At 30.9% G+C, this 10508-nt stretch overlaps 1 long non-coding RNA gene across 1 annotated transcript; it reads left to right on the top strand.

Moving 5' to 3' along the window:
- The first annotated feature begins 418 nt into the window (after positions 1-418).
- On the top strand, positions 419-2101 carry LOC114175741. Its single transcript, XR_003602899.1, has 3 exons — positions 419-509; positions 623-700; positions 1844-2101. It is a non-coding gene; the product is annotated as an uncharacterized LOC114175741 (long non-coding RNA).
- Positions 2102-10508: the final 8407 nt, after the last annotated feature.

The following is a 10508-nucleotide window of genomic DNA, read 5'->3' as shown; positions in this document are numbered from 1 at the left end:
AGTATAATATAGAAATATTCTAATAATAATATACTATCAATAAAAATATATTAAATTGGTTTTCATAATATTTTATTTTAACAAAAGTAATGTTTTTATTATGCATCTTTGAGTATAAAAAATTATTAAGTAAAGTATATCGTACGTTTTCTAAAATTAAATTTAAAATATTTATAGTCCCTCAAATTTTATATAAATTTAGTTTTTCTTCCAATTTTAAAATTAATTTTTATTCTTGTAAATAGAAAATTGTTTGTTTTAATCTTAACTACAAATATGTTAAAGATGAACTCAGAGGAATTGTAAGCCCCTTTTCAGTGCTATAAAGTTTTGGGCCTGGCCTTTCCGGAAGCCCAAGGCCAGCCCTTCAGTAGGACCCCTAACCCTTCATTTCTGTTCCATTTTCAGAAACCAGCTTCTGTTCCCTCTCTTCATCTCAAGCCAAGTTCTCTACTAGGGCTCTCCATCCTCACGTCTCTGAGCTAGCAAAACTCTCCCCTTTTTTCCAGGTAAGCTGACCTTTAGAGCTCAGGGTTCGTTCCTTCTCCTCTTTACTCTGTTTAAAACGCGTGGGTCAGGTTAGGGTTAAGACTCTTAACTTCGTTTTGTCCTCTTTTTCCAGTTTCAGCTTACTGTCATAGTTCTTGGAGCTGTTGTGCTACATAGTTAGGGTCTGGTTGTTTTTGGTGCTCAAACGAAGGTAAGGGAAGCTAGATTCATCGATCTCGAACTATTCTTGGCTGTTTTTGGTCGTTTTTACTTTTATATGCGTGCATAGTGTGCTTTTGTGGGATGAAATTGAGTTGCATGTGTACTTGGGCGATGATCTGAGCCATTCTCGCTGTTGCTTGTGTGCTGACAGTGGTGAGATCTGTTATTCTCGCCCAAGCGAGCTCGTCTCGCCTAGGCGAGAGTATCAGAGTGCTCACTGCCACGAGAACTCGCCTAGGCGACCCATTCCCGTTTTGAGCGACGCATAGTCTCGCTCAGGCGAGAAGGCCTCGCCTGAGCGAGAATTCGTGAAGCCTCCACTGGAGCGCGTCTCGCCTGGGCGAGAATCCGCTGCGTCAGTGAGGCCAGCGTCTCGCCTGAGCGAGTTTGCGAATGTGTGCTATGTTTCGTTGACTGTTTGGATGATTTGTTGCATATATTGTTTGGATCATTCTTCCTAAATATGATGTACGTGAATATGCTTGGGTGTTTGGATTTTTATGAATGAAATTGGCATGCTTGGTATGAGATTGATCATGGGGTTGTGGTTTCGTGATGTTTTAACATGAGAATTGTATGTATGAGATCAAAGTGGTGGTTATGGTATGAGAGACATGAAATTTGTATGTGATTGACGTAATTCCATGAGTCTCGTGGGGAGATCTCATGGTGGTGTGTAGTGTGTATGTTAAGATATGGATTCAAGTAAGGATCGCATCCCGAAACTCTAAAGGGTCAGTGAGTCTCAAGTAGAGCAAGCTGACCCAAGTGGTGAGAGTAGCGGGAGGTCCTAGTCTATGGCAGGATAATGACCTTAGACGTTTAAAGGCTAACCTTGTGCGTGGTAGGGTGAAACCCATTGGAAATGGCTCTGCAGAGCAGTAGAGGCCACCACAAGTGCAAGCGTCCAGTGAATCCGATCTTAATATATTTATCCGGATAATTGAGTCATAGTGTCCTGTTTGTTTGCTATAACATGATGTTTTGTGCCGGTTGTGTTGCATGTTAAGGAATGTTTAAGTACTTGTCTGTTGGATCATGATAAGATTAAATTGCACTAGCTTACCCTTGCATTTTGTGTTGTTTCTGTTATGTTTTCTCTTTTGCGATGATCACCTTCTGGTGGGAGCAGATGAGAGGGAGGTTCGAGATGGATCCGGGAGACGCAGCGGTGCGGCCTAGATTTCCTTGCTTGGATGTCTTAGGAGTAGTTCGTGGCCATGAGGCCTTTTTGTATTAGTTGCCTTGAGGGCAACCCTTTTGCAAGACTGTTAAACTTTTAGAATTGTGTTTTCTTATGGCATGGTTGTATGCCCAGGTTTTCCTCTAAGTACTCCTATGGATGACTGTAATAGTTACTTTTCGTACGTTTCATGTTAATCTGATTGGTTCTCGGTATCAAAATTTTGTGATGCTTTATTTGGTAGAGTAATCTATTAAAATGGGACGTCACAGGAATAACTACTACCAACTATTTATATAACAATTTATTTTAATTTTACATTCTTATTATCATATACATAATATCTTTCTTCTTCTCAAATAGATATTTTGACAATTTAAGAACACAACGTTGGGGCATAAATATGAAAATAATTTTTCTACAAATTATATAAACTAAAAATATGAATATTAAATTATAAAGACTGAAATAAAATTTAAAAACATATTTAAGTCTAATTTTTTTAAAATTATTTTTAATATTTTATTATCATAAAGATAATCCCGTCTAGAAGTTATATTGTGACTAAATTATAAATGTCTTACAAAATTATAGAAATTATATTTTGGTGAAAATAATGTTTTAATATAAAAAATAAATAAATGGTTATAAATGTATAATTAAGTTTATTAACTTATTATTATATTTAATATATGATTTTAATACAAATATAAATATGGTGATAAAAATATAAGTATAAATATAGATAAAACAAAGAATAAAAGTGATCTTTTCCTAATATATAAGAGATAAAAATAACGATTTTAAAATTGTGAAAAAAAATGAATGTTATTTAAAAGCTCTTGTAATTTCACATGATTAAATCATTTGTTTTTTTCTTGTAAATAATATTTAATTTTTAAATTTTAAAACTTGAATTTTTTAAATTTTCAATATTTTTAAATTATATATTTTTTTAATAGAATATCTAGAAGAATTGGTGATATGAGCGTCTTTCAAAAATTAGAAGAATATGATTATTATTGATTAAATATTAGAAAAGAGAAGTATTTATTTTATAACTTCTAAAATAAATATTATCCACCAAATATTAATTTAAAATGACTTTTAAACTCCAAACATACATTTTTAAATATATATTTTAAAAAATTTATAATTATGTGAAATTTAATTAATTTGTCTATTTTTTAAAAAACTTTTGGTGCAATAAGTCATTCCATCTGTAACAGTCAAGATGTGTTCAAATTATTTTCTGCATTCAATGCAAGTTCAACAGCAATGCAACTTTGGTTGAATTTGAAATAAGAAACTTTGTTTCTTACAAATTCTGATGCTATTTCATTTTGAAATCCAAAACTTGTCATCATCATAAAATTACATTTTTTATTATGATGTCTATCCATTCCTCCACCCCCATTGGCTGCAATTGATTCCTTCTTCAAAACGAATTTTGACCCTGTTATCATCATCAATCATGCTTCATTATTCATTATGTTAGCCTTATCCTTTTATACAAAACAAAGTATGGTATTAATTATTGAAAATTTTGTAGATTAAATCAATTAACTATTAAAAATATATATTTGTGTTTTGAAATTTTATATTAAATATATAATTACTGTTGTTTTACTTTTTGTTTAAGAAATAATGGTGAGGGATATTATGTGTGTTATTTTTTTTTCAAATAACTTCATCTTAAATATTACTATAAATTTTGATATGACATTCAAAGTCCATTAATAATTTATTATTACATAAAATTTTATTAAAATAAAATAAATAAATATAAAGTATGAAAGATTATAGTTCATTAAATATATATGGAGGGAAAAAAATTTACTCAGAATTTTTTATAAATAAACATTAAATTAACTAGTTTATGATCATAATATTTTTTATCAAAAAAGACATAAAAAGGTCAGTATATATTTAAAAACATGCAAGTATTGATACTATTTCCTTCTAAGACTCTGAAATTTATCTCTCGTTGTTTGGCAAAATGTGAAATAAAAATTCTTATTATTTTTCATAAATTTTATGTTGAATGAGTTATGTTCTACATGAAGCATCTTTCATTATTGAGATTGATTCTTATAATATAAACTATCTTTCATTCATCTTATCATCATGATGGGTCAAATGCGTATATATGATTATGTTTGACCTTAGAAACAGTGTTTGAGGAACAGTTTTTTTTTTTTATGTAGTTTTTATTCCAATAAATTGGGGAAAATTCGTAGCAAGATATATTTTAAGTAATTTGCAAATTTTTTTTGAAATTCCATTTTAAGAGAGAAACATTTAAAAAAAAAATTATATATTTTTCTCCTTCTGTCCTATAATATTTATTAAACATGTATTCTATTCCTTATAAATACACAGCTTATTATGATGTTTAATTTTGAACAAGAAAAGAAGAAGGAAGACACGTGTTCGCAACTAATAAAACTAGATAAAGTTTTACTTATAGTTTTTTGTTTTGACTTATATCTTATGTGTCAATAATTGTATTGTTTGTTGTAGATTACCACAATATTGAAAGTCTTTTCAGAAAAAGTTAAATTAGAAATCAAGAAAATGTTGTTTCCTTTTTATAGTAGCTAAGCTAACACATCTTAACACGTAATCAAAAGTTTATGTGGAAACATGTTTGATATAGAAAAAGAGAATAATCGAATATATATATAGTCTAAAATTAATGGACCCAGCTCTTTCAAGGATTTTAATACAAATAATAGGTTCAAACTTTGTAGTGAAAATTAACATAGATTATTTTTGAAACCTTAATGCATTTCTTTATATATTCATGGAACTATTTCCATTCTAACTTTATGTTGGATCATGTAATATGTATATTTTTAATTTTTATGTTACTCTTTATTACAATACATAAGGGACTTGACTATTATTTAATGTATTAATATTTTTAGCATCAAGTAAATTAGAAAATTATTTATAAGCAAATAAAAATATTTTTTATAAGTAGGTAAAGTCATGTATATAAAATTAGTCACCAATATTTTTGTTACTAACATTCAAATACAATTTTTAAGCATCGAAATATATTGATCACTAAATATTTAGTTTTTTGTCACCGATTAACCACCAAAATATGTTATAGTAGCTAAATGTTTTTACTTGTTATCATCGATTTAGTCACCAAAATTATTTTAATCAAAATAAAAAATATATCCATTAGCGCTCAAAACCTATGTGTTGCTATATTATCATATATCTATGATTGAATTAGCGATCATTTTTTTTTTCAATTTTAATAAAATTTTGACAAAAAGGGGTTCGATATATTTTTCTTTTATGATCAAACATATTAATATATTTTATTCACTAATTAGTCCCTTATATTTGAAGGTGACTAATTCTTTATTGATCGATTAACAATCAAAATTTCGATGGTTGTTTAGCAACTGAATTAAACATTAATTGTTTACTGTTTTGTGACTAAGATTTTTGCTAGAGGTGTTTAAGACCAATTGAAGCCTTTTATTTACCAAAAAGAAATGGCCGCTAAAATACACTTTTATTTATGCAGTGATATTTTAACATAGCATATGTTCTTCTTACCTTATATACATGAGACATTTTTATTATAAAAATTGAATTAAATATAAGATAATAACACATGGCACTGACGCATGACACTAATATTGTCACGTGACACAAATATTACCACGTGACATAACGCTCACTTGACAAATAAACATTTTTTTAAATTAAGAAAAATTTAAAAAATAACAAAAAAGATCATGATTTGATACCAAGATCACATGACTTTAACTATTTGACCCGTTACAAAAAAGACAATTAACGAAAAATGAAGCTTCATTAAAAAACATATTAAAACTAATACATCTCTCATGTATACCGTATATACATGAGACATTTTTAATATATAAATTGAACTAAATATAAGATAATGACACATCTAACGTGTGATACTAATATGATCACGTGACACGATACTAACTTGACAAATAAATAATTTTTTAAAATTAAAAAAAACAAAATAACAAAAAAACCACAAACTAATATTCAATTGATGTGACTTTAACTATTTGACCGGTTATCAAAATGACTAAATTTACGAAAAATGAAACTTCATTAAAAGAATATTAAAACTACATTAAATAAACTCAACAAAATAAAGATTAAATTAATATTTAAATCTTTATTTTATTTTTAACCACCAGTAATAATACCCAATGCACAATACTTTAAACTAAAAATATAATTAAAATAATTTATTTATAAATAAAAAAGTTACGTAAGAATTTAAAATTCATCCAAAATATAAATAAAGACTAAATTAGTATTTAAATCTTCATTTTATTTTTGAACACCAGTAGTAATGCCCAATCTACAGTTCTTGAAACTAAAAATATAATTAAAATAATTTATTTATAGTAAAAAAATTACGTAAGAGTTTAAAACTCATCCAAAATATAAATTATAAATATTCTGAGAAGAATGAATAAAACAAGATTAAAATTATATAAAGTTTATATATATATATATATATATATATATATATATATATATATATATATATATATATATATATATATAAAAGCATTTTTGTTTTTGTTGACATTTGTCACAATCTCAATAAATAATTTTGTCTAATGCGAGCAAACTAATTAATATTTTTCAAGAATCAACCAACCTTTTATAACACCTTTTTTAGCTTTTGATTAGTTTTTCAACAGTTTTTTATTATACATAATTTAAATTTAATGGGTTTATAAAACACGAATATGCATCAAAGATAATTTCACACAGCAGTAAACAAAATATAGGATTGATTAAAGTAAATTTTCCATCAAATAACTCACATATTAGGGATAGAAATATGAAAGACTGTTTGATAGAGTTTTTAAATTAACTAACATGATTTTTTTTTCGAAAATAAAATAAACACAACTTTTGAAAAAAAAAAAACTATTTAATTAAAGAGGATTTTGGACAAATCGAAAGTTTTTAAATTTATAAAAAAATTTATTTGCATAAATAAAAATAATATTTTTCATTGTTATTATTATTCATAATCTATATCCTTATGGAGTTAAATCTATGTAGAATCCAATTTCCGAGAAAGAAAAGTACGTTAACGGTTAAGAAAAGAAAGGGTGGAATTTGGAAACGGTGCACAGGTAGAGTTGGCACCAGTTGGTCATATATTGATTTTCCACACCAAAAACATACACAACTTGCTTCCTCACTTTCACTTTCACTTTTTTCAGTTTTGATGCTTGCATTCATGCTAACCACCCAATGCGGTTTCCCAGTCCCACACCTATATCCATCAATACCTTACATATTTTTTATCTTATTCATGCAATATTTGATTGAAGTATACCACTTTTTAGATATTTTCAAGGTGGGGATTCACAGATACTCAAATATACATAATTATTTATAATTTTTTATGGATCTCGGGAATATACATTATGAATCATGAATGAGATATAAGTTTAATTTAGATCGATAACATATATACGTAAATGTATACAATTATTTATAATTCTTTCATGAATCTTAAAAAGATACAATATTAATGGAACATAAGTTCAATCCAAATTGACATCATCTCTAATTCAAAACTTTAAGACAATGAATTTATGTGTAAGATCCACTTCTTTTATCTGCCCTTTTTATCTTAAAGGCTGCCCCAAACCTTTGGGCCTTAGGGCTGACCCAAAGGGGAAAACAGACCCTAAGTCTGCCCTAACCACTCATTCCTCTCATTTTGCTGAAACAAATCTCCTACCCCTTTGAGTAGCCGCAATCATCTCCGCTAGGGTTCAGTCTTTGGCCTCCGTCGCGCTTGTTTGAGCCAGTTTCGTCCCGCGTAAGTTGCCTCTCATCCCATACTTCTCTTGTTTAGCACTGTTGTTTCGAGTTCCAACTGGGATCGTGCTAGGTAGCTTCGTTTCATAATGTTCATTTTGTTTCCAGCTCGCTAAACTACTCTAGAAGCTGCCGTATTTCTCTGTTCGTACCCAAGGACCCAGCTGTTAGCCCTTTTCTAGGTAAGGGAAGCTAGGGTTTCGAGTTTTTACGTTATGTTTGGCCTGTGTTTGAGTATATTTACCGTTGCATGGATTGTACGCTGTTTTGAACTTGTGGGGTACCTTGTGGGGGTGTTTGGATGCAAAAACGTGCTTGCTGCAGATGAGATCAAGGGCGGGAGCTAATAATCTTGCCCAGGCGAGTCAGGCTCGCCTAAGCGAGGCTGGCAGAGACTCGCCCACACTATTTGCATGAACCGTCGCCTAGGCGGGTGGTTTGTGTTTTGAGCGAGAGATTGCCTCGCTCAGGCGAAGGGAACTCGCCTAAGCGAGATAGTGCGAATGGCCCTGTCCCAAATTGTTGAATTCTCGCCTAAGCGAGGGGAGCTCGCCTGAGTGAGAGTCCCTCTCGCCTGAGCGAAACCTCGCGGCCTGAGCGAGAATTGGGCGAGATGAGGCGGGGGTGTTGTTTCCATCTTTGTTTGTGGGTGTTTAATACATGTTGGGTTGGATTGCTATGTCAAAACTATGAATGAGTGGATTTGCATGAATAAGGGTGTGTGTGGGTTGTAAATGATGAATCTGGATAAATCTTGGCATGTGATTTCAATGAGATGGTTGGTATCAATATGACATGGTATTGGTGTGAGAGGAAGTACTTTATATATGGTTGGGAATAACGAGTTGGCATTGATTTGACCTGTGATAAATGAGGGTTGGTTACAGAAGTTGGAATGAGAATTTCTAAACAAGATGTATGTATTATTGCCTGGCTGTTTGTGTATATAATTGGTATGGAGTCAGTACGTAATTCCTTGAAGTCTCTAGGTGGGACTTTAGGGTCGTGCTTCAGTGGTCGGGACGTAATCCCATGGTCCCTGTTAGTGGGTGTTCATGGTGGTGCCCCATCTATATAACTTGGTAAGGATTCAAGGTAAGGATCGCATCCTGACACTCTAAGGAGTCAGTTAGTCTCACTTTGAGCGGACTGACTCCTGTGGTGAGAGTAGCAGGAGGCTTGAAATTCATTAAGGGCTAACCTTGTGATGAGGGAAATTGATTCATTGTAACACTTGTAACACATAGCTCGGGGGTGAGCAGAGGTATCCACCACAAGTGCAAGCGTCCGCTAAATCCGACTAGGTTATATGTATCCGGATGAGTCGAGTCTTAGTGTATTGTTTGGAAGGTCTTAACATGCTTGTGTGATATTAGTGAAATGGACTGTGAATATGTATCTGATTATTTTTGATGAACTGATTTTGGCTCTAGCTTACCCTTTGCTTGTTTATTTGCTCTGTATGTTGTCCTTCTACTCTTGCGATGATCATCACTTTGTTGATGGGAGCAGATGCGAGAGGCACTCATGGTCAGCAGAGGAGAGATGACCCCGCTACGTAGTCTTTTGGGCTGGACTTCACGTTCCTTTGGTTTTGTTAGGGCTAGGGCCCATGTATTGTTTGACTCTTTAATACTCTATTCCTCCGGTTAGACTTTTATCTAGTTCCCTTGACATCGTGGTGTGCCTATAATTGTAGGGGTTGTGTATGAGACCCCAGGACTACGCTATTGATCTATCCGCATGTGACGTTTCTTTTAATTTTGCTTAATAATTAAATGGGACGTTACATTATGTGTTTTTTTTATATAACACTCAACTTTCTCATTTACGACTTAAACTTTATATTTGGATTTCTAACAATTTTTAATATTAGAGATCTCATATTGATTAGAGATAAATTACTGACAAATATTTTTGTCAATAAGATTTGTTAGTAAACTAAAATTTGTATTATCAACAAAAATATTTGTAGGTAAATTAAAATTTGTATTATCAACAAAAATATTTGTAGGTAACGCATCTGAAGGTTAATTCCTTTGGTAAATTATATTTCTAATTTCTCATAGATTTTTTTATCGGTAAATTCCTCGATAAATTGAGTGACAAATTTTTTGTCATATCTGATGAAGATTTTTATATATTAAGACAAGATGGATGAGAAGAAGAAGAGGATGAGGAGAGGTGGAGGAGGAGAAGGAGGTCGAAGTTGGTGGTGGTATTAAAGACGCGACGGTGACAAGGACGACAACTTAGTGTGACGAGCCGGAGGTGCAATATAGGTGCAATGTGGTTGTCGAAAGGTGGAGGAGGAAAAGGAAGAGAATAGAAAAAGAGGACGAAGGGGGAGGAGATGATGAACTGAGGTGACAATGGTTGACACAACAATGATGGTGGGACAAGGAGAAGAGGAAGAGAAGAAGAGGAAGTATGTGATTTTTTTATCCTAGTAAATTTGTAATTTAAGTTATTGTCTTGTTGGATAATACAAAAAATTACGAATTAATAGATATAAAAATTTACAACTAATAGATATGTAAAGATTAAAATAGTTTTATCCTTTCAATTGTTATTGTATTTTTTAGTGATAATATATAATTTCAGTTTTATATATATATATATATATATATATATATATATATATATATATATATATATATATATATATAGATATATATATATAGATAAATTTCACGTGTCGAATTAATAAATGCAAAAGGAGTTAGATTTTTGGTGATGTGTACAACTC

The sequence above is a fragment of the Vigna unguiculata genome, chromosome 3 (assembly GCF_004118075.2).
Source record: "Vigna unguiculata cultivar IT97K-499-35 chromosome 3, ASM411807v1, whole genome shotgun sequence".
Lineage (NCBI taxonomy): Eukaryota > Viridiplantae > Streptophyta > Magnoliopsida > Fabales > Fabaceae > Vigna > Vigna unguiculata.
The sequence above is the reverse complement of the archived record's forward strand: the minus strand, read 5'-3'. Positions and strand labels throughout refer to the sequence as shown.